This window comes from Ambystoma mexicanum, chromosome 10 (genome assembly GCF_040938575.1).
Source record: "Ambystoma mexicanum isolate Mex_15411 chromosome 10, UKY_AmexF1_1, whole genome shotgun sequence".
NCBI lineage: Eukaryota > Metazoa > Chordata > Amphibia > Caudata > Ambystomatidae > Ambystoma > Ambystoma mexicanum.
This window is the reverse complement of record NC_090932.1, coordinates 414865379-414888756: the sequence shown is the minus strand read 5'-3', so window position 1 is coordinate 414888756 and position 23378 is coordinate 414865379.

The window sequence follows — 23378 nt, the reverse complement described above, 5'->3', positions numbered from 1 at the left end:
TCATCCCGGGTCACTAAAGGTACCGACCAATCTGCGGCACTTCCACTCAAATATGATAACACGAAGGCCACCCTCACCTGGTCATTTGGGAAAGCCCCAGGCCTACAAAGAAAATGGAGGCGGCACTGGTTCATGAATGTTGCATACCTTTTGGGGTCTCCATTAAACTGTTCTGGTGGTGCCAGGGGTACTGCTCCCAGCAACATTATCTGTACTGGATTGACTGATGATGGTGTAGTGACGGATTTGGCGAATCTGGGCAATGGAGCCTGCCCCATCTGTGTTTGTAGTAGCTGTTTGCTTAGTTCATCAGTACAGTCTTTTGTGACTATTAACTCTTGTCTTAAGGCATTGGTTTCCTGCCGGGCTGCGTGTACCTCGACACGTAATTGTCACAAAAGCTGGGCTAACTGATCAGTTTCAGAGGTCTCCATGATGCCCAGGTGGATAAGGTTTAAAGGCTTTGTGTTCTGTTACGCTCACCCGATATCGCCGGGGGCGTCTGGAAGGCTCTGAGTTCTGGAACCCTGGATGCGTAGTTGCCCAGTGCCGAATAATGAATATGCAATTCTTCTTCTTCCCTTTCCTTCTTTTCTTATTTGATGTGATAATTATGTATTATACATCATAACTTAGGTTGGATGCTTTGTTTATCTGGCCCATTTTTTTATTTTTGTAAGTGCAAAGTACGAGAGCTGAATTGTTTTAAATGTAGTATAAGGGAAAGAATGTAAAGATGTAAAGATGTTTATTGAAAGTAATTCTTACGAACAATGTTATAATTTTGTAAAGATGCGTATGCATCAAAAACAAAATTTCCAGCAATAAACATTTAAAAAAAAATATGCAATTACAGAAGGGAGGATTTGTGATAACTGTCTCTAATGGGCGAATCTCCCACCTCCCTCTGACCGATTCCCTTCCCACTGGGTTCTTTTCTCACCTTAGTTATTTGTAGGGTGAGCTATCCGTCCTGTGTTTCTTGTGCAGGGGTGCTTGACGTTTGTTGGGGAACTGCCCGAGTTGCTTCACTGGTGCAGTACGCCTTGGGCTCAGGCCTTCTGTGACCCCGAATCTGCTGGAAAGCAGGTAGTTTGTTAATTTTAAGGCTTTGTTCTGTTTACAGTGGGAATTTGTTAATGTCTTTATCTCCTTCTTTTCAGGTGTGAAGGTCTTGATGTTGGCGTGCCAGATGGAGAGGCACGTTTCTAGGTAAGAGAAAGCACTATGTTGATGGTAGGCTCGTAGTGACCGAAGACCATCCATGCTCGGCATATCACTACTCCTTTCTCCCATCCATCTGGTGAAAGCACTGTTCCCCAAATTTGCACTTGGCCTCGGTTCTTCCATCTTCAAGCTTCTTCTGGAGTTTTTCCTTGGACGTTTACCTTCTGTTACGCTCACCTGATATCCCTGGGGACGTCTGGAAGGCTCTGAGATCTGGAACCCTGGATGCGTAGTTGCCCAGTGCTGAATAATGAATCTGCAATTACAGAAGGTAGGATTTGTGATAACTGTCTCTAATGGGTGAATCTCCCACCTCCCTCTGACCGATTCCCTTCCCACTGCGTTCTTTTCTCACCTTAGTTATTTGTGAGGTGAGCTATCCGTCCTGCGTTTCTTGTGCAGGGGCGCTTGACGTTTGTTGGCAAGCGGCCCGAGTTGCTTTACTGGTGCAGTATGCCTTCCTTGGGCCCAGACCTGCTGTGACCCCGAATCTCCTGGTAGGCAGGTAGTTTGTTAATTGTAAGGCTTTGTTCTGTTTATGGTGGGAATTCGTTAATGTCTTTATCTCCTTCTTTTCAGATGCGAAGGTCTTGATGCTGGTGTGCCGGATGGAGAGGCATGTTTCTAGGTAAGATAAAGCACGAAGCGCAGCACCTTTATTGTCTTTTAAAGCTAACCTGTGTTTTCTTCTTATTATCCTCACAGGCCGCTGTGGTGCTACGAGTGGATGAGAGCGCGATGAAAAACAGGCCCCCGGAATCGGTTAAGGTAAGTACAGCGCTGTGCGGTTGTTTAATATTGAAAGCGAACCTGAATATGTCTCTTTTCCTTTGCAGATGTTGCTGTGGTGCTCAGGATGGAAGCGTGACATAGCGTGTTGGAATTCAGGTAAGACTGATGGAATTCGATGTTTTGGAAGCACGTGTTCTAAAATTGTTTTTCCCTTTCTCGTTATTGCAGGTCGCAATGTTCGAGCAGCAGCTGTGGTAGCAGTTCGCCGGAAATCCTTAAAATAGTACTCACAGGTGAGTGATGTTTCTTCTTCTCTCGGTTTCCACAGATTTCAGCCAAGTTGAGATGCTGAGTGCTGGATGGTGTTTTCTCAGGTAAGACAGAATAATCTTGTTCTTGTCCTTGCAGGATTACAGGAAGATACTGAAGACCTGGAGCTGGAGACGGTAAGCGTCACGCTGCTGGTTGCAGAATAACACGAAGCATGTCCTGCAGTCAGGGTGTGGTTTATATAGCCCAGGTAAAGAAGTACCAGAGAAAGTAGTTCCAGGCCTACCACACCCAAAACACTAGACCGCATGGCTTGGTTCTTAGAACTAGACTGTGGGGGTGCTTCCATGTTGGATTTAAAGGCCCATGTAGATAAATGGGACCTAGTTTGAACAGCCCTTCCTTTCTACATATGAGCCCGGTGCTAAAGGCACCAGGACTGGCTCCAGGAGCCCTTTTGCAGCGGTTTTAAGGCCCTCGGGGTTCTGGTGGGAGCCTGCTTGTGGCACAACTTGTGCCCCCTCACAGTGGTCATGACACTTTTGGTTTGCTTCTTTTCTGATTTCTGCTCCTTTAACTTCAGTCTTCTCGTATCTTATCACAATGTGTTTCGTCTTTCCATTATTTCTTATCTTTATGTCCTGGTCATAATCGTCTTCATTTGGATCGGTTGCTTCATTTGTCCATTTCAGTGAGGCAGCACTACCCATGCTTTGGCCTCTGGTCTTGCACATAGCTATGTGCCAGAGACAGTGTGCTTTCTGAACATCAATTTCTACAGCTATGAAGATCTTGGACTTTCCATGCTGTACAGTAGGAGTGCACAAAGCATTCCCCTTCTGAACTCCGTCTTCCAACTTCTTTCATATGCAGGTACCAAATGTTGTTTCCCAATGTCATGCATGCTGGATGTGGTTCTACCTCTTACGCTCATAGAACAGCTAGACCATTCTATTCCAATGGCGGTTGTTCGATGCATTGCCGGGAAAACGACGTCTGCACTTTTCACGTCGCTAAATTCACGTGAATTCTGCTTCGTCACGTGAACTACGTCATTACGTATATAAGTAGCGTGGAAACATCACTCGCTGCTTCTGATCGAATCATTTGGCGTTGTGTAGCTGAACCTCCGATCTGCGTCCTTGCAGTTCCTCAGCTGCTTCTTGGGCCTTCTATAGCGTGTTTTCCGCCACACGCTGATTCCTGGAGCTTTTGTTCGCGTGTAATTTCACACGCGCACGTTGTCTTCAAATGCTGCTGTCCTGGGCTGCGTGTATCCTGTTCGCGTGCAAATCCACAAGCGCACGCTGTCTTCAAACACGGCTGGCCTGGACTGTGTGAATCCTGTTCGCGTGTAATTCCACACGTACACGTTGTCTTCAAACGCTGCTGTCCTGGGCTGCGTGTATCCTGTTCGCGTGCAAATCCACAAGCGCACGCTGTATTCAAACGCGGCTGGCCTGGACTGTGTGAATCCTGTTTGCGTGTAATTCCACACGCACACGTTGTCTTCAAGCGCTGCTGACCTGGGCTGCGTGAATCCTGTTCGCGTGCAATTCCACAAGCGCACGCTGTCTTCAAACACGGCTGGCCTGGACTGCGTGAATCCTGTTCGCGTGTAATTCCACACGCACACGTTGTCTTCAAGCGCTGCTGACCTGGACTGCGTGAATCCTGTTCGCGTGCAATTCCACAAGCGCACGCTGTCTTCAAACGCGGCTGGCCTGGACTGCGTGAATCCTGTTCGCATGTAATTCCACACGCACACGTTGTCTTCAAGCGCTGCTGGCCTGGGCTGCGCGAATCCTGTTCGCGTGTAATATCATACGCACACGTTGTCTTCAAGCCTGTTTCCAAGACTGCGTGAATTCTATTCGCGTGTAATTCCACACGCGCACACTATTTTCTTTGCGGCCGTACAGAACCGCGTGTACTTTGTTTATTCCACAAAAGGGCGCTATTTCCAACTCCTGGCACCTGTGATATTAACAGGTGGATTTATTCATTTCTATACTTTTCTCTACGTGGGAAGGAAGCTTTTCAAGGACTGTTGGAAGGTGATAATGCACAGTACTTTGGACGCTATCCTGTGGTGCACCAACCCGGTATCTAGCGTGAGCCTCGTGCCGTTCGGGATAAGTCTCCCTTACTAATCTTCCCTTCCTTGTCGTTTGTTCTATTTCTGGATTCTTCCTCAAGAGACTTCTGCTGGATTCTTCTACCCGAGTCATAAGGTCAGTGTGTGAATTAATGCCAAATACTGTTCTATCATAGAGAGTCGAATTGGGGCAGTTTCTTATGATACTTTATTTCGTTCTAGGCTGACTTCCTATTCTTTACCCACACCCTTTCCAGTGATCCATCTCTCTGCCTGTTTCACCAGTCAGAGAGTTGTATAATTTGGAAGGTCTAAACTTGACTTCACAACTATCAAATCGTGTGAACAGGGATCCGGAAGACCCTACCACCTGTATCCTTTTGAGTACCGTATCCTTTTCAGTCAATACTTTGGTGCTTTATGACACCCAAATGTGCTGTGCTGTCCAAGTAATCGTTTGGTTCACTGTCATCTCCATACATGCTTCGCTTGATTCTTAATGTTTTCCTGTAGTTTGCTATAACTACATCCCTGAATGCATCTGTATGGCTCCTTCTTACTGGAGGGTTCTCAGGTATCCTAGTCCAGGCTTCCTCATCTGTGCCATTTGAGTAGATCGAATTCTGGCAGTTCTTGCCTGGTCCTCATTTATCTTTTTCTTTCTGGCTAGGAATGTTCGTATCCATACTGGCATTTGTCTAGTATGTGTCTGTACTGTGGAACTTGCACTTGTCTCTTTCACTGGAACATATGGGTTTGTCCATGCTGTTTCTGTGGGTTTATTCTCTAACTCCTCTTGTCCTTTGGTGTTCTGGTTACGAATGGCCAAAATGAATCTGCTATCAGTTGTGTTCGTGCAAGAATCTTTTCCAGGTTTAACTTTATTTCCACAAGTGCTAGATCAGGAATGTCCATTAGTGTTGTTCCTGTTGGCGTCTCCTCCACTTTCTTTTTTTTTTTCCACAAGTTCAGTCTCTTCCGTGTGTCTTTTCACCTTGCATGTAGTAGGATTTCTTGTAGTATGTAGTTTTTTCCTCTCTGAGGCTTTGAGTTGGTGTTCTGCAGTCATTGACACTAGGCCTGTTGCGTGTGCATTCTGTGTTTGCATGCGTGTGGTTGTCAATAATCTTGTCACATTCATACTTTGCCAACCCTGTCTCCGGCATTTTGATTCATCTGTTACCACAAGTGTGTGTGTGTGTTATTGCTAATCACATCCATTTCAATTTCATCCATTCCACCATCAGATCTTCTAGGGACTGGAATGACTATGTAAGGTCTGGGTGCCTTTGTAGGCTTCATGCGTTCATCATTAGGTGGGTGCACTGGAATTGGAACACTTTGGGCCTCATTACACCGTATGCGGTAACCATGGCGCTACTAGCGCCATGGTTGCCGCCGGTATTTTACCGTGTCCGCCTTGGTGGATGGCGGAATTACCGCCCTACTCCAAGGTGAGCATGGGCGGTAATTCCCCATTCACCAAGGCACTTCCCTATTCCCATTTTTGCCCCCATAGGGCTCAATGGGAATGGGGAAGGAGCTAATTACGGTACCGCAAATTGCGGTACCGTAATTAGCACCAAGGTCCCTTTGCTGGCCCGTTCCTTAACAGCTGGTAAAACCAGCCATTGAGGTCGGGTTCCGCAAAGGGACCTCGTAGTAAGGCGGTAAGCGTTTACCAGTACCGGTGCCCTTACCGGTACCGGTAAACCCTTACCGCATTCCGTGTAATGAGGCCCTTTGTGTACCAATGAAAAATTCAGTTCTGATTGTTAATGACAGTAAAACAATGATGAATACAATACATAACTACATTATGCCCCTGGATGTCAGGCGGCAGCATTTACTTCCAGAGAATCGTGGATGTCTTTCCTCCTGCAAGAGGACAAGGTTGCTGGTCTGGATCCCCATCTCGATCGATCGCCAAAATGTCTACCTTTTACTATATTTCTTTAAACAATATAGTCTCTCGGATTCTGTGTTGTGAGTTTCAGGTGTTACACAATTGTCCCCCCTCTTGTGAATAATGAATTGTCTATTATCTCAGGATGCAGTTCTTTTGCTAAACTATGGAAAAAATCAAATCAAATAACATTTTGGCAAGTCCTTTTACTGTGCATGTTCAAAGTAGGTCAGCTCCCAGTCCACGCCTCGGATCTGCTTCAGTCCTGAAGACATGCTGTGTCCTGGTCAATATGCAAAATGGAGAAAAATAACAACAAATGGAATAATGTGAAACTCTTGACACTGTTTCCTCGATCTGTCCCTTGGCAGAAAGCTTTTAGAATCTCCTCAGATAGTTCTGTTGATGGTTAGAGAGTTCTATTTGTAGTAAGATCCCATGCAAGAGCATGCCCATCTGTGCAACATTAACTGGCTCGCTGATGAATATGAGGACATCAACATCGATCGGTCTCCCCACTAGCTCTGGAAAGTCAGTGACTAGACGAAAGAGGACATTGTGAGCCAACCTGCTGTCTTCTAGTGACAGGGACATCCGTCCTGTCTTGCTGAGCTTCAGGATTGTATGCTTTCTCTTTATTGTAAACAATATCTGCACTGACCGTTTGCGTGGAGTGCAACTAGGATCATAATTTTATTTAGGAGGTGGCTTAGATATTCTGTATTTGCTGGATCTCGAAGAAAAATGAGTGTGTCCGTCATTCTTCCGACAAGATTTGGGCAGTCATGGATTATGCGAAAGAACAAAGTATTGATAAGTTCATTTATTTCCTTCTCTGCTTGGGTCATTTTGCTTCTTTTCGCTGTACTCTGGAAGTAGGAGAAATTGTTCGACAATTACAGTAAGCAATCTTCTTATTGGCTTTTTGTTCCTATAATGACATCCACCCTAGGTTCCCGGTTAGGGTCTGGTGTCAGTGATAGGATAGAACACGTCAGGGCTCCCTGTGAGCTGTCCTAGTCCATATACAATTTTGTCCCACTTTGTGCTTGTGGATTTCCCCCATTCCCATTGGTACTTCCCATTCCAGGGTTCAGGGTCTGTCCTGTGCTCACTGTCTGTGACAATTGCAGCGGTGATTGTTGGGACTGCCCTTGTGGAAAACTCACCACATGTTGGGGCTGTGGGTTTTGCTGAACTCCTGAAGTTTGCTGTTGAACCGTGTGATTCTGTGCAACTCCCTGTTGTAAAGTTGCAGGTGGATTCACCATGCCTGCTCCCATACCTTGGCCGATCTGCACCATGCCTTGATTTCTGCATGTGCGCGCCAAATGCTTTGTCATCCCACACAACCAACATACTGGCGGTAGTCGGATCATTTGCCCGTTTGTCATATCTTGATTGCTATTTTGCATGTTTTGGAAACCTCCTTGATTATTCTGAAAACCTCCCTGATTACTTTGCCATCCCCTTCCTCTAAATCCTCTTCCCCTGGGGTTAAAACCCAATATTGCCCTGGTTATTCTGTTCTGTACTATTAACCTGTTGCACGCTTGATTCAGCTGTGCTAGTTATCATGGCTCCCTCAAGGGCAAATTTTGACAATTTCTTCTGCACCAATTTCGCTTCCTCACCTTTTTGTGTAGCTTCCTTTTTTGCGATTCTTTTCTTGCAGTAGCCGGCAATAGTGTGCGATAGTCAGCTGTATTTCTGCCCACGGTTTCGCCTCTACTCCTACCGATTTCTTGAGCTGTTTCTGTACTGACTGTGGCAGCCCTTGGCACAAAATATGGTAGAACACAGGTATAGATTTTGTCCAAGAATCATGAGTCTCGAGTACCCACGCGTCTTGAAAATTCTGTATGCAAATTAACGGATCCTCAGACTCGTTTATTTTACATGTCATTATAGCTCCCATATGAGAAGTGTCTGGTTAAAGCACTTGTAGTTCCTTCCATACTGCGACTCTGCAGTTGTTAAATGGAGCTGCGTCGTGCGCAGTATTAATTGTGGTCACACCAGGGTAACCTGCTCATGTCCACACGTCATCTGCTCTCTCACCAGGTATGGCGATTAGGAGACCCTTAATAATGTCTATAGCTAGCGTGTTTCCTCCTGTCATTTTTTCTAACTCGTGTATCCATTGGAAGTTTGTTTTTCAAATTTTCTCGATCCATGTGTGGCCATGGAATATATTGTGGTCTTGCCCCCCCTTTCTCGAGTAACGGACATTGGGTTGAATAGCTCCCTTTCTCTTCTCTCATTGTTCTCCTGTCTATTGCAGGGGTAATATTCCCATATGGCTGCCTGCTTGGCAATGTCCTAAGCCTGCTCACATAGGGCGGTGGCGACACCCCCCTCTGACCGTGAGATACTTCTTCGTGTCGGTCTGAATGTGTGGCTGACTCTGATGTCCTTGGCACGGATTCACTAGTGTCAGATCATCGTATCCCTTTTTCTCTTGGGAGTGGTCTTTCACTCCTTCTCTATTCCTCATTTTCCTCGTGTTCCTCCCCTTCTGAGTCGGACATCGTCTGTGCCCAACCCGTTCCACTCCTTGTGTCTTCTGTGTCTCTACTTATTTCTAGTCTATCCAGCGATAGTTCTCTATTTCCCCTACTTGGGGAGACATACCCAGTGTCATAGAGCTGAGTGCTCTCTAGGCGGTCGTCTTCCCCCTCCCCTTGAGGTATTTGCTCTAGTCCCATTTTATCATATATTCTATCGATTGTTTATCCGATGCTTCTGGTATCGAAGTCATCTTCCATATTTGCCCTCGACGTGCCTGGTACAATCGTACGCAGGAAAGAACTCCTCGATGTCTTCCCAATCTACTACTGGAGCAGGTTTTTTAACCACTCTCCCCAGGTATTCGAGATTGAGTGGTCTCTGTCTTTGCTTACGTTCTACATCGTCATCAAATTCTTTGCGTTTCCTCGCCTCTTCTCTGACCCTAGCTTCTTCCCTTTTCTTTTCATTTCTATGTTCATCTGCTCTTTGGATCTCCTCATCCCTTCGTCTCTTTATTCTCTTCTCTTGTATTCTTTGCTCTTCCTCTAATCATTGCTGTTTCTGTCTGTCGTGATCATTGGCTGCCCTCTGTTTGCGATCGAGCTGTATTTCTTGCTCTTCGCGATATAGCTGTTCTCGCATTTGTCTATCTTTTTTCCCTATTCTTTCGTCTCAATTCCTTCTTGTTTTCCTTTCTCTGTACATTGTCTAGCCTCCCTTTTTGTTTCGCATCATCAATGCCTTTGCCATCTAGTTTCAATAAAATGTTCCCTCCCATTCAATCGTTCTTTGCGAACGTTATCTCATCAGTTCTATCTTCGCTTCCTTTCCATCGTTTTCCCTCTCTCTTTGTCGAGAGATGCATTTGTCTGTGCTTGGTTCTGTCTCTCCTCATCGTGTCTTTCCTTGTCCCTTGGGATTATGGAGATGATATGCTTATCCTTTTCTTTACCTTGATGTTCATCATTACTTTGTGTAGGTGGCTCATATGCCCGGTTGCTATACCCTGTAGCTGCTTTGAGTTCTCTCAGTGTGTATAACCCTTCGTCCTTATTGTCATCAACTTTTGTTTCGGACGGGGCGGGTGGCACGGTAGGCGTCTCACCCCCCTCTGTGCATACATTAAGTATCCAATCTATTGGCGGCTCCTCTTCCTTTCCCTGTTAGTACATTTTCCAAAGCTCAAAAACAGCTAGGCGTTTGTCTAACTTCTTACCTGTGTATGTGGTGTGCAAATATGTTGTCATGTGTTGCAAAACAGCTTTAGATAAGGACCCACCTTGTGGCCATGGCATAAACATCTTGTGGGCAGTTCCCGTAGTACTATATTTTTGTAGCTTGGAGGCATGTTTCGGCAACTGTTTGCATAGGTGTGCTAATGGAGTTATGTCTTCCATGCTTAAATCTGTTCTCTTTATCCTTATATAACACTTGTCAACGCTTCACTTGACTTAAACAACTTCCAACAGTATGAGCGATCACCAAACACAGCAAGCTCCAATCTCAATTTTTTCCGCAAAATTTTATATCTTCTATTTTACTCAAAAAACCATCCATTCGCATGCAATATTATCTTGGCTATTCAATCGCGTAAAATTAAAATCAGTTTTTTCAATGAAAATGTTTTGACGTCACAACAAATAACATGTAAGACAGACGTTCAACAGACTAGACGAACACCAGCTGGTCACAGATATTTCTGCCTCTAAATATTACCCCGACATGGAATTTAAACGTACCCCTTTCACAGCATCTTTAATCGCTGTGGTAGTCTATTTGTTCCCCCTTTAGTTGGGACTATGGGTACACGTTTCTTCTAGCCACTTGTATTAAAAGCTTAGGAATAAGGTGAATCCTCTTACTTCTCGGGTGACTCCCCTGGGAACCTCTCACTTTTCGGGTGTCCTCCCCGGTATCTTCTCAGTTTACTTAATCACTCTCGAGTCATTATCCCCTTCCCCTTAGATATATACATTCTTCTCCACTTCTGACTATGTTTTGTTTTTTCTTTCCCGCCTCCATACGTTACCTTTTACCTTTACTTGTTCTAAATCATGCACTTTTGCCAAAACACTCAATCTTTTTCACTCACTATTCTCATGGTTCCTCTCTGGACCCTCGGGATCATCGCCTTTGTTACCGTGTACTTCGGCTTTTCACCCGCTCAGCTGCCCGTAGGAATGGGAAGGGGTTGCGTGGGGAAACACGGGTCCCTTCAGACCCTAGTCTGCAGATTTTTCTTACACTACCACTGTCTACGGGGAGCTTCACGGTCTACTCAGCCGAATGGCAAAGGATTTGTGATATTGCCAAAGACCTAGAGTTACTTTATGTCAATGGTCAATAGGTGTCTTATCCTGATCAATAATCGATAATCAAAAAACCATCAATCTCTGCTACCAAGTGTATCCCGAGACCCCCGGCCGGCCCATAGAGCCAAGCTTTGCTCGGGAATACTTTAAGACGAGATAGCTGCACCCTTGAGATGGATGAGGGTGCAGATTTGTTACTCAAGCACCAATCAATAAGGACAACTCAATGGTTTGGCAAAGGGAGTCCGTTTAATGACAAGTACAGAAAACGGGGAGTCATGAATATTAGCAGTGATGTGATCGTCCTTCTCGCTTCAACTCCAACAAACTTCATACAAGTTCTAAAATGTATACTAAAAACTTGTCATAATTGACCTGTAACACTGAAAAGTTAATAAGCACTTCTATTGGTTAGGAAAAGATAACTTTACTATATGTACTATATCTGTATATGGTAACGGAGTGAGGGGATGGGGTAAACACTCTCAGGTGGGCGTCTAAGCCCTTCCTTCAAAAATTACTACTGTAGATGTCACTAAAAGTACGTCTCATTGGCTCTACTGACTATAGGACCCTAGATTACTTGGTCCACTATAATTGGGTTGGCACCAACCCCATGCATACTTTTCCAATTTGCTTAGCAGCGTGCAGAATGATCAGCCAGGTGTGTGGTGCCCTTTAGTTACCCGGCCTTTCTCCAATTATGGTCACAATCAATCATCTCTCTAGTAGCTATGTGTCAATTAGTTCACTGTGGTTGGCCTCGAAACTGCATCTTCTGTCTGGAAAAGTTCTGATATCTCCGCCTGGTCCGGTGCCAAGCGTAGGTGTGAACCCTAGCTTCTTCTTGCTCGGCTGGTCACGTGCTTCCCACACTGGGAATTTGTCTCTTTTCTCTCAATTTGTGTATTTGATTCTCATTTAGCCAGCCACCTGCGTACGTTTTCTTATCTAGACCTTTCAGAGGCAGGATATTCTGTTCTTAGTTTCAGTTAAATGTAGCTACTGTTCGCCTCATCTATTGGTATGACCTTGACTTCCCTGGCACGAGTTGCCTCTTCTGAGTTTCGATTCAGCCTTCTCTTCTCGTTTTGCTAGAATATGAAACTTTTCTCGTTTGGCCTTTAGTAACCTGGGTTGATTCTGCTTCTTGTGCAAAGTAGAAAAAGCAACCTAGAACTGTGGGGAATTCATTTTCTTAAATCCCAAAAATGGTTGCATTACCAGTACTCACCACTATCAGAAAGCCGGCGTTTTAAAACAACACCAGACATTTGTGTAAAACTGAATAAATGAACCCAAAGCAGGCCAAAGAAAGACTTACTGAGAGGTGGATACAATGTAAAGTTATATTCTGAAGTGACTTGAAGGTTTATAACAAGACTGGCTGAGCTCTGCAGGTCTGCAGCGGCTTAAACTGAAACTGGATTTAAAATTACCAAAAATCGAAATGTGTAAATAAACTGAGGGACAGACTTGTGACTGCCACATAGTTTGTCACTGTTAAAATGTCATCGTTTTGAACTTAGAATCAGCATTCCAGCTGCATGTGTAAAAATTGTTAGTTTTATTTGAATGCAGAAAACTGTGTAACTAAAAGTGACAGTAGCTGGGGCCTGGTTTAAGGAACTGGATTCTGCCCGACAACTTCCCCCCAATTGGAGTGAAACTGGATCCACAGCAGTTCTCAGGCCTGGCTGCATTCTGAGGGGAGGTTACCCCTCTCTGATTGAATTACCAAGGGACTGCTAGAGACTAAACAAAGGACCCAGGCAGAGGGTTTATTGGGGGGAGGCCATAAATGGCTTCCTCTTGAACAATGGGCCTTCCAGGGCCCAGGCAGATGGTTTATTAGGGGGACTGTAAAATAGCTTCCTCTTGGCAGAAGCTGGGAGGGGCAGGGTCTCTGAGCTTGGCAGAAACTGGATAAACTGGTTTCTACACCATGTGACCTGAAAAGACACACCCCTGTTGGCCAGAATATGATTCTAAGAAAGATGTATAACTCACAGTGCGGACTTGTCAAAATTATTTAAATGATACCATAATTCTTGTGAATTTTCTGTGCACGTTTCAAGACGCGTTGGGAATTTGTGTGATGTTCTGGGGCAAAACCCCCCTATTTATGGATACTACAGACTCTGTGTTTAAGCTAGAGACATGGGAATTTACCGAAGTATGTAAGGACAGGCCGTGTATATGTGTATAATTTTTAATGAAGAACCAAGGTTGCATAACCCACTAAAATCGAAAATAAGTTGCCATTTTTTAATGCAAGCCCTCAGGAAGAGCAGAGTTTGAACAGAGTATACCTCATGCGATAGGTTTATGTACATGCAATGACAAACCACTATGTATTTGAGAAATGTGTATTTTGATCAAATATAGATTTGTGGGCAAAATGACCAGTGGAGGATCCTCTGACCCATAAAACCTACAGCATCACTCTGACTCACAGTTCCTTCCCCAATCATGGGAGAGGGGAGAATTGGGCCAATGACAAGTTGAAAGAGGGGCTGGCTAGTGATGCTGCACACACACCCACTTTCAAAAGACATAAAAAGAGCCACTGGAAGCTAGAGAGGACAGTCAATTCCATTTTCCGCAGAGCATGCTGACCGACAACTTCACATCCAGAGATCAAGACACAAATCCATCAATCTCCAGAACCTGTAGCAGTACCCAGAAAGCAGAGCAGTATCCAGAATCCAGAGAAAGCTGTGCAGAAAGATCCAGAAGCAGTGCTGTACCCAGAGAAAGCAGAGCAGTATCCAGAACCAGAGGCCAGAGATCCAGAGTGACCCAGAACGCTGTTAGCAGAACCAGAGAGCTGACCCAGATCACTGTGAAGTGCCGAGACCAGAACCGGAGTCCAGTCCAAAACCTGACCAGATCCGTTGCGAGGCCTAATTCAAAAATATATTGTGAGTACCTAGCAGAACTGTGCAGAACCAATCTCTTAGTTAAAATAATCTAATCCAAACTATTTTAATCTAACCAGAACTGCCTCCTACTGTCACCTGTCATTTTCTAGCTGCAAGCTGTAACCTGTCGCTTTGAACTTTTAAAATTTCAAATCCGAAAAACTACCTTTATTTAATCGTCCGTATCTCTGGAACCGTTTGTGCTAGAAACTTCTCCTCTGAAAGCTTAGAATCTCAGCTTTTCAACAAGCGTAGAACCGACTTGCTACTCCTTATACTTTTGCCGATTTCTTTACTTGTAAAAAGATAGCTGCTTTTCCCTGAACTGCTAAATTTCGTTTACCTCTTAAGAACCATCCCTGAATCATTGCTAGAGTGAGCCTGAACTCATATTAACTAGATACCACTCACCCTGAACCTCCTGAAGGGAATTAAAAGTATTTTCAGCATATTCTCGCTGCATTGTCACCATATTCAAAGCATTTTGCCGTGTTTCAACTTCTATCCGTAGTCTAAGCTTAGTAGGGTGAACTGAATTACATGTGATTGCATGTCGGAGAACTGTGTGCTACTCTTCATTTCCTTACATTGCATAAGGGGGGGAGTGGATTGCCAGAGAAAAGTGATTACATTGTTTTGTTGAAATCATATCGAATATTTTCTGTATTGCATTTTCATTCAACATTGCATCCATTTAATTTTATATAAAGCATTCTCTACCACCTTATTCTTCTGTTCCTATTCACAAGTGTGCTAGTGCCAGACTATCCATTATTGATTACTGCTCAGATTAAGTGTGATATTCAATTATTAATTCATTATAAAGTGTGATATATATATATATATTGTTTACATTCTCAAATAAACCGTTTAAACTTGCAAAACAGAACTACTTCTTGGCTTAGTGGGGTCAGGGGGATTCCAAGAGAGGGGTGTTATATAGGGGTAGTCATCCAGAACTCATGAACTGGACATAAAGATATATCAATAAGGGTTTCCATTCAGTATCCCAGACTAGGCATTGACTTAGCTGTAGTGCTGGATTGAATCCTCTTACAAAGTGGGGGCTCATCCGGGATGTTTGGGTTAGATCTATCACTTGTGCAGATTAATACAGTGTGCCAGCTGACCAGATGCACATATATTCGGTCAGATCACCACGCTGTGTTACGCTGTAAAGCACTCCTCAAAGGAACGCTCTAAGGAAACGGTCTGTTTTGCAAAAATAAAATACAAACTTCTGTAAGTCAGGAAGGAACTCAAATTCCAGAATGACGACCTTGGTAGATATGAAAATAGCCAGAGAACACTTCTTACATAAGCCATTTGTGAGAGGTGAGTGGACTCATCAGGACCAAACGGTCTGGTTGCAGGCAATCGCGCAACAGGTAACTGAAACAGGGTCAGATATATGGGGAGATCAGGGTCCCCTACATGTGGCCCTGAGTGAACTATATATGGCCCCTAAGGCCAAGGATGAGCACCACAAGATTGCCAGGGTAGCGGCATATTTATATTTACATATGGGAGCCATGCAGGACAAATGTGCTGAAGGCCAAGATCTGGCGAGTAGGCAACTGCTGGCACTACAGAAGGCCCAATCTGATCTGGACTCTTCTGAGCAGAGGCTGCTCAGGAGCCAGGAGTCAGAAAATGACAGCAGACGGTACATCACTAAAATAAAGGAGGATATGGATGTGCTGCAACAGGAAAAGGCGGACCAGGATACCAGATTTCTGGCCTTGCAGAAGGAGTACCAAGAAGGTTTGGACTCCCTACTGCAGAGCCAGAAAAAGCTGGAGCAACAGTTAGACTTCAATAGGGCATGTGCTGAGCAGGTAGTCACCCTGCAAAGCCACCTAGATAGGGAGAAGGCAGAGAGCAATAAACTGATTTTGAAAGACCTGGATACCCAGGCAGAGTTTGACCAGGAGCGCCAGAAAACTGGTGCCTTCCAAAGGCAAAGGGACGACCTGGCGGCACAGATGCAGGCTCTTAGTCAGGAAAGGGATACCTTAGGCCAGGAAGTCTGCCACTTAAAACGGAAAATGGAAGAAAATCACCTGGCCCTCCAGGGACTGGGTGACCTCCAAAAAGAACACCAGAACTTGTTAGAGCACACCAGGAGGGTGGAGGATGCTCTGGCAAGAAAGGAGCAGGCCAATAGGGACACAGCACAGGAGGTAACCCTCCTGCAGCAGAGACTGGCCCAGTACTCCAGGACCAATCAGGAGGCACATAGAGAAAATGAGGCTCTCTGTCAGCACAATGATAGGCTCCAGCAACAGGTAGCGATGCAGGAGAGACTGATAGAGTCGAGTAAGGCCTTAACTGAGGAACTGAAAGCGCAGGCTCTTGCATTCCAACAGGGAGCAGGGGCGGATAGAGACCAGGTTCGCTGGGAAAGGGAAACTCCTGAGCATAACCTCAGGAGCCCTAGTACCAGAGGCCTTTATCTCTCTCAGTCCCTGGACTCTGCCACCCCCATGTCCCCTGGCGCACATGAGCACCGGGCCACAGGGATGGCAGATTACTATCCAGCCAAAAGCATGGGGCTCATAGGCCAGTACCTCCCAGGAATGGGTGGGCGGGCATCCGGGTATGGGCACCTAAGCACAGTGCAATTTAGTGGGGAACCCCAGGAGAATAGGCCCATTAAGGGCATCCTGAAAACTTCTGCCCAGTTAGGTCAGTGGGGGGGTACCCATCAAATCCTGGCAGCAAGGAGGAATCTGAAGACTCCTCTGAACGGCGCAGGACACAGGAGACCAGGTCCCCACATTCTGCCAGCCAATCCCAGGCTCGCAGAATCCGGGAAAACCTGGAAGATCAGACAGGAACCTCTGGGAGCAGTGCCTCTGAGTCAGAGGATGAATGGACCAGGGTTACCCGAACCAAAAAGGCCAATAAGGTAAAAAGGGCCTTGCTTAAGGACCCATTGAAACAGATTAAGGCAATCAGGAGTGTCATCACGCCTTATCATAAGAACGCCAAGTACTCTGTTTGGGAACACTTGGAGCTCTATGAGCAAATGATGGAGACTTTCCATTTGAAGGACAGCCAAAGCTGTATTCAATATGTAAAGTGGACTTTCTCACCAGAATACTCCAGTTTCTTTGCGGGGCTGGAGGACCAAAATCATTTAAGATGGTCCATCTATAAGGCGGCCATCTTGAAACATTTTTCTGTTCACAGAAATCCTCAAGAGGCTCGCAAGGCAGCCTACAATTTGCAATGTGGGGAGGATCAGGCCCCACAAGAATTTGTGCAGGAGTTGAAGCGTGCTTTTGCACAGACTACGAAAAGGGTGCGCACAGACAGCAAAGAGTTTGTCAATACTTTTTCCATGCTCTGCCCAAATATATAATGACCCAGCTCGTGAGAGATTTTCATGAGAAAAGATCTTTAGACTGGGTCATTGAACAGGCTACCCGGATCTATGAGGTGCAGAAGCCCATAGAAAATAAAAGCAATACCCAGAAAAATCCCAAAACCAACAGCACCCCTGCTGCTGCCAAGGTGGCAGAGGTAAAGGTCACCCCGTTTTGGATTTGGAGATGGGGGGGCCTAAAAACCTACCTGCACCTAATAATGCTAGGCCCAGAAGGTCCTCGGGCCAGTCACAGACAGGGAGTGAAAGAGGCAGTCCCACAAATGGGGTCCCTCGCTCTCCCGACTATGTAAGTCCTCGTTACAAGGGAAACAGACCAATCCTGGGTTATGTGTGGACTCCTCCAGCCCAAGGGGGGGGGATCCAGCCAAGCACCTAACCTAGGGAACTTCCCTCCCAACTTCCCCCAGGAGGGCAGAAATTCTCCAAATCCTGGGCAGAACTTTTTCCCCAGGTATCCACCCAATTTCCAGCCCCAAAATCATCCATCCTTCTTTCCCCAATTCCCTGAGCCCAGACAACCTAATCCGGGAGAAGGGAGGCCAAGGGTGGAGGGGTACCAAAATCTTCCCAACCAGGGGTACTACCAGAGAAGGGATAGCTACCCTTCCCGGGATCAGCCCAGGGGAGAAAATAGAGCCCCGTATCAGCCTGAGCGGGTTTCCCAGTTAGAGCGCCAGGTCCAAAATATGGCACGGGATCTGGGTCACATACTGAGGGCTCAACAGAACCCTCAGATGAGCATGCCACCGCCGAATGCCCCAAACTCTGGACCTGGTGCTCCAGAACAATGACGGGGGCAGCACCCCGATAAGACACCGGTTCCCAGGGAGGAGGCACAAGGGGAAGGGGGGTGTAAAGCCTTGGAGGAAGCTTCCTTCCCAACTTGTAAACAGCCCCTGGAAAACCAGGAACCGGAAACAAAATCTCCTGCCCCTGAAAGCCCGCCTCCCAAGGAGCTGAGGGGGGTAGGAGAAACAAAGGACCCAAACAGACCCACTTTGTGGAGGAGGTACAGGTCTTCCAATTTGAGGGAGAGGGATCCTCAGAGGATCCTGGAGAAAGGACCTTCTCCTTCAGAGATGGGGGAACTCCTCCCAAGGAAAAATGGGTCCCAAGGGATGCCAATTCAGACTGGGGAGATATGGAGACTGAGCTACCGCCGCCCATCATCTCATCCCAGAACCCACAATACCAAAATCCCCTAGTTCAAACCCATCCGGATGACTGCCTCCAAAAAGGGCGGGGCGGCCCAGAACCGAAACCAGGGGAACCCACAATGGCTCTGATCTCCAGTTGCCAACTTTTTCTTTCAGATTCCCAAGGCTCTCCACAGAATTCTGCCCAAATCTCTTCTCTCGCCATGTCCAAAACCAGAAAGTTAGCCCACCAGTTGTCCAAAAATGTGCATTATCTGTGCCCCCTTGAGGAGAAGGAGGGAAGATACTATGCCCCGGTACAAGTACAGGGGCAGGGTACAATTTTGGCACTGGTGGACACTGGATCCCAAGCTACCCTTCTGTCCAAAAGGGCCTTTGATGAACTAAATGCAGGAAGGGGGGAGAATTACCATATTCCTCTCACCTCTCTTCCTGGACAACTGCAGAACTTTGACGGGAAGGAAATTCCCGTTGAGGGGACTGCAGACTTGAAGCCTCATTACGACCAAGGCGGTAAGTTACCGCCTGGGCCATGACTTTACCACCATGGCATAAACTACATTTACGCCATGATGGTTGGCGGACTTACCGCCCCATTCCGAGGTTGGTGGGGCGGTAAGTCCCCAATCCCCATTTACCCTTCCCCATTCCCATTTTTTCCCTATATGGCATAATGGGAGTGGGGAAGGCGTTAATTACGCCACCGTAAATTACGGTGGCGTAATTAACTCCATGGTCCCTTAGCGCCATGGATTTTAACACCTGCTAAAAGCAGGTGTTAAATCCGCCATGGCGCTAAGGGACCTCGTACTCAGGCGGTAAGGGTCGGCGCTGTTTACGCCGGCGTAAACCCCTTACCGCCTGAGTCGTAATGAGGCCCTTGGACATTAAAATTGGGCGACACAAGGTGAAACACCCAGTCATAGTAGTGACTCCAGAGGGCACCCCTTGTTTACTAGGGAATGACCTCCTGAGAAGGTTGTCACCCCTAATAGATTGTGTAAACAAGGTCCTCTGGACCCAGACTAGCCGACCAATAAAATTAAAACAGAGTGTCAACCATGTTAGTTTAAACGGCACCTGCCACATGGTTGAACAAAAATCTGACCAAGTAGAATTTCACTTCCAGAACAACCAGATTCCAGACGTGACAGTAATAGCAGTAGGACAACAGACTGGTGATGGGGGGTCCTCTCTATTTCTGAAAATCAACCTTCCTTCCAGTTTAAGGTGGTATTCCGCACTGGAAGGAAACACCCTGAAATTCTTTACTAATCCACAATCAGAAACTCCCACTCCTATAGTCCAGAAAGATGTGAAATCAGCTCAGAGCCTGGCTGATATTCAGCAAATTGGAGAGCAGTTGTTCATCCCTGTTCAGTTAAATGATGGGAAGGACTCTGTTCTCGCTCGAGAGTGTGTGAACAACGGTAAGAGCTTCATCAGCGAAGCCATGTTCCGCCAACTCCCAAAAGATCCAGCCATTCCCACATTCAAACTGATAGACAAATGGGAAATGGACATGGAAGCACCTAATTCCAAACATCTCCTGCCAAGCAGGTGTATGCTCAAAATCTCCATTGGCAACAAGAGCATAGTCCATAATTGTTGGGTCGTGCGAGACGTCACAGCCGCTTTTTACTTAGGCAGTGACATTCTCAATCACTTTGCCATTAGTTTGGACCTAATAAACTTCAAAGCTTGGTCCCGATTAGCGGATAATCCCATGTGCTTTGATGATCCAGAAAAAGCATTTAGGTCAGCTCAATTGCTACCTTATGCAGTTGAAATTCAGATCAAAGAGGAAGTCACCATCCCAGAAAGGACCCGACAATTCTCCCTGGAAGTGAAAGTTAAAAGAGGACAATATTTGCAAAACCCTGATGCTTATATACATCTAAATGCTTCTGTCCAACAGCAAGGGTTGGGGGTAAACCCAACTCCATTAGTCAACATAGAACATGACACCATTCCAATAGAGGTGGATAACAGCGACTTAAAGAGTATTACTCTAGCCGCAGGCACCATTATTGGAATGGCGGTTGATGACCGACATTTTTCCATTGATTTAGGAAATTAACTGTTAGGACCAATCCCCAAGGACTGTTTTGACAGTGACAGTGATGACAATACAACACCAGACAGGATTTTTACCCGGCATGGGGGGAACTTCCTGGTGTACACTTCTTGCCCCTATGGTAAGGAAGATGTGACTTGTGACTTCAGGAGGGATGAGGTGATTTTCCAGGTCCATGAGGGTTGCCTTTCCCACCTGAGGCCTCCAGTCCAAATCAGCACTCTGACCAGGGACTTCTCCACCCAGCTGGAGGAGGCCGCTGAGATAGCCAAACCAGAAGTCTTTCCAGGCTTCAGGCAGATGGTGGAAGAGAGAGTCAACCTAGCTGATGCCTGTGTGACTCTGGAACAAAAGCAAAAGTTGAAACAAGTTTTCTTGGATTTCCAAGATCTCTTTGCGGTAGACTCATATGACTGTGGTCGCACCGACATCCACACAACAACAATTCCCACGGACCCTGGAATGACTCCAGTGTTTGTGAAGCAATATCGCTTGCCTCTCGCATCAATGGAGTCCCTTACTGAAATAATTAAGAACCTGGAGTCCCGGGGAATAATCGTCCAGTTCACAGCACCTTCAATAATCCGGTGCTGGGAATACTGAAGCCAAACGGCCAGTGGAGACTCTGCGCCGACCTTAGGGAGCTCAACAAACGGGTCCATACTTCCCGATGGCCTCTGCCCTACATTGACCAAGGGCTGGCCCAGATCCAGGGGTCACAAGTATTCACTGCAATAGACCTGACCAATGGATACTGGACTGTGCCTGTCAGTAGGGAGGACCAATACAAGCTGGCTTTTACCTTTGGGGGCCAGCAGTACACATGGACCCGGACTCCCTTCGGATACCTCAACTCCGGCAATGAATTCAACATTTTCCCACACAAGGCCATGCCCGACCTGGGTGCAAGGGGTAACCTGGCTTATGTAGATGATGTCCTCATCAAAAGTTCATCTGTGGAGGAACACATAGCGGAGATCTGTTATGTTCTGACCCAGTTGAGGGCCGCCGGAGCAAAACTTTCCTTTCAGAAAGCACAGTGGTGTAGAACCCGTGTTAATTTCTTGGGGCATGAGATTACTCCTCAGGGTCTCTGTCCCCAGGAAAAGAAAGTGGAAGCACTTCAGAAACTGAAAGACCCCACAACTCTGCGGGAACTAAGGAGCCTCCTTGGACTGACTAATTACAACAGAAAGTTCATTGAGGGCTACGCAGAGATCACCAGACCCCTGATTCATCTCCTGAAGGGGAGGGTCAAGTGGGAATGGGGTCCAGAACAAGCCTAGGCAGTAAAACAACTCAAAGAAGCCTCTCACAAGCGCCTTGCCTAGATTACCCTGTCAGAAACAAGGAGTTCTTCCTGGAGACGGGGTTCTCTAATACGTGCTTGACGGCAGTATTATACCAAAAGCATGACAAGGTCAATAAAGTAATCTCCTATGCGAGCAAAACTTTATCCTCTGTGGAGGAAAAATTCAACGATTGTGAGAAGGCACTCCTGTCAACGGTGTGGGCATTGAAGAATTACCGCCCGTTTATCCAGGGGGAACACATCATAGTGGAGACTCCACACCAGCCTCTGCAATATCTCCAAAGTGAGAGAATCCGGGCCGGAAATGTAAGTAATTCCCAAATTACTTCCTGGATTCTGTCAATGCAAGGCTTTCCTGTGGAGGTCAGATATGGCCAAAACAAGAAGAGTCCCCTCGCGCAAGGTCTGGCTGACTTGCATGATTGTGCCAGAGAAAACTGTCTCGAGGACGAAAGTCTAAAAATCAAGGACAACATGGAGGCATACCTTAATTCCCCACACAAAGTCTTTGAAGAGGACAAGTGTGAGGGAATGCCCACTGTCTATGTGGATGGATGCTCTTACCATGTTGACAACAACGGGGAGAAAGAACTGGTGGCTGGCGTAGGGAATGCATGGGTGAAGGAGTTCCCAGAACCCTCCGCCGGATACAAAATTGGTCCCCGAAGTAGTCAGGTGGCAGAATTGATGGCTGTGCATCAGGCCATCCTCACTGCTGTCCAACATCAACTCCACGAACTGGTCATAATCACCGATTCGGATTATGTACGGAACAGGTTCGTGGAGCACCTGGTTAATTGGAAAACCAGAGGCATGTTATGTGCTAATAACAAACCCCTGAAACATGGGAAGTTAATCCAAAACATTGATGATCTGGTCACCTCGAAGGGGGTGACCATCTATTGGAAGAAGATCAAGGGTCATTCCAAAGTAGAGGGACCATACAAAACTGGAAATGACTTAGCTGATCAGCTGGCCAAAACCGGGGCCATCCAAGGGGATCTAATCGAAATAGAGTCTCTGTTGGGGGAAATCCAGGTCAATGCTATCACTAGGTCCCAGACAAATGCTCACAATGATCTTTCAACTGCCCAATGGAGCAAGGAGACCCCTGATTCTGATTTGATTACAGCTCAGAAGGGGGATCCAATTATTGGTAAGTTTTACCAACACCTTGAGGCCCTTGAGAACTTTCCCCTGACGGATACCGATTACATTGGGAAAGAGGACCTAAGAGTGTTGATGAAATGTCGAAAAATGTTCCGGATCCAAGACGGTTTGTTGGTAAGGAAATCCAAAGCTGGCCACGATCAGTGGGTGGTTCCTACCTCATTCCGAAGCCTGATGCTAAGTCACGCCCATGATGCGGCCACCGCCGGTCATAGGGGGTTTCACACAACATTGGAAATCTTAAGAGAGGTTGCATACTGGCCACACATGGGGCAGGACCTCGACCAA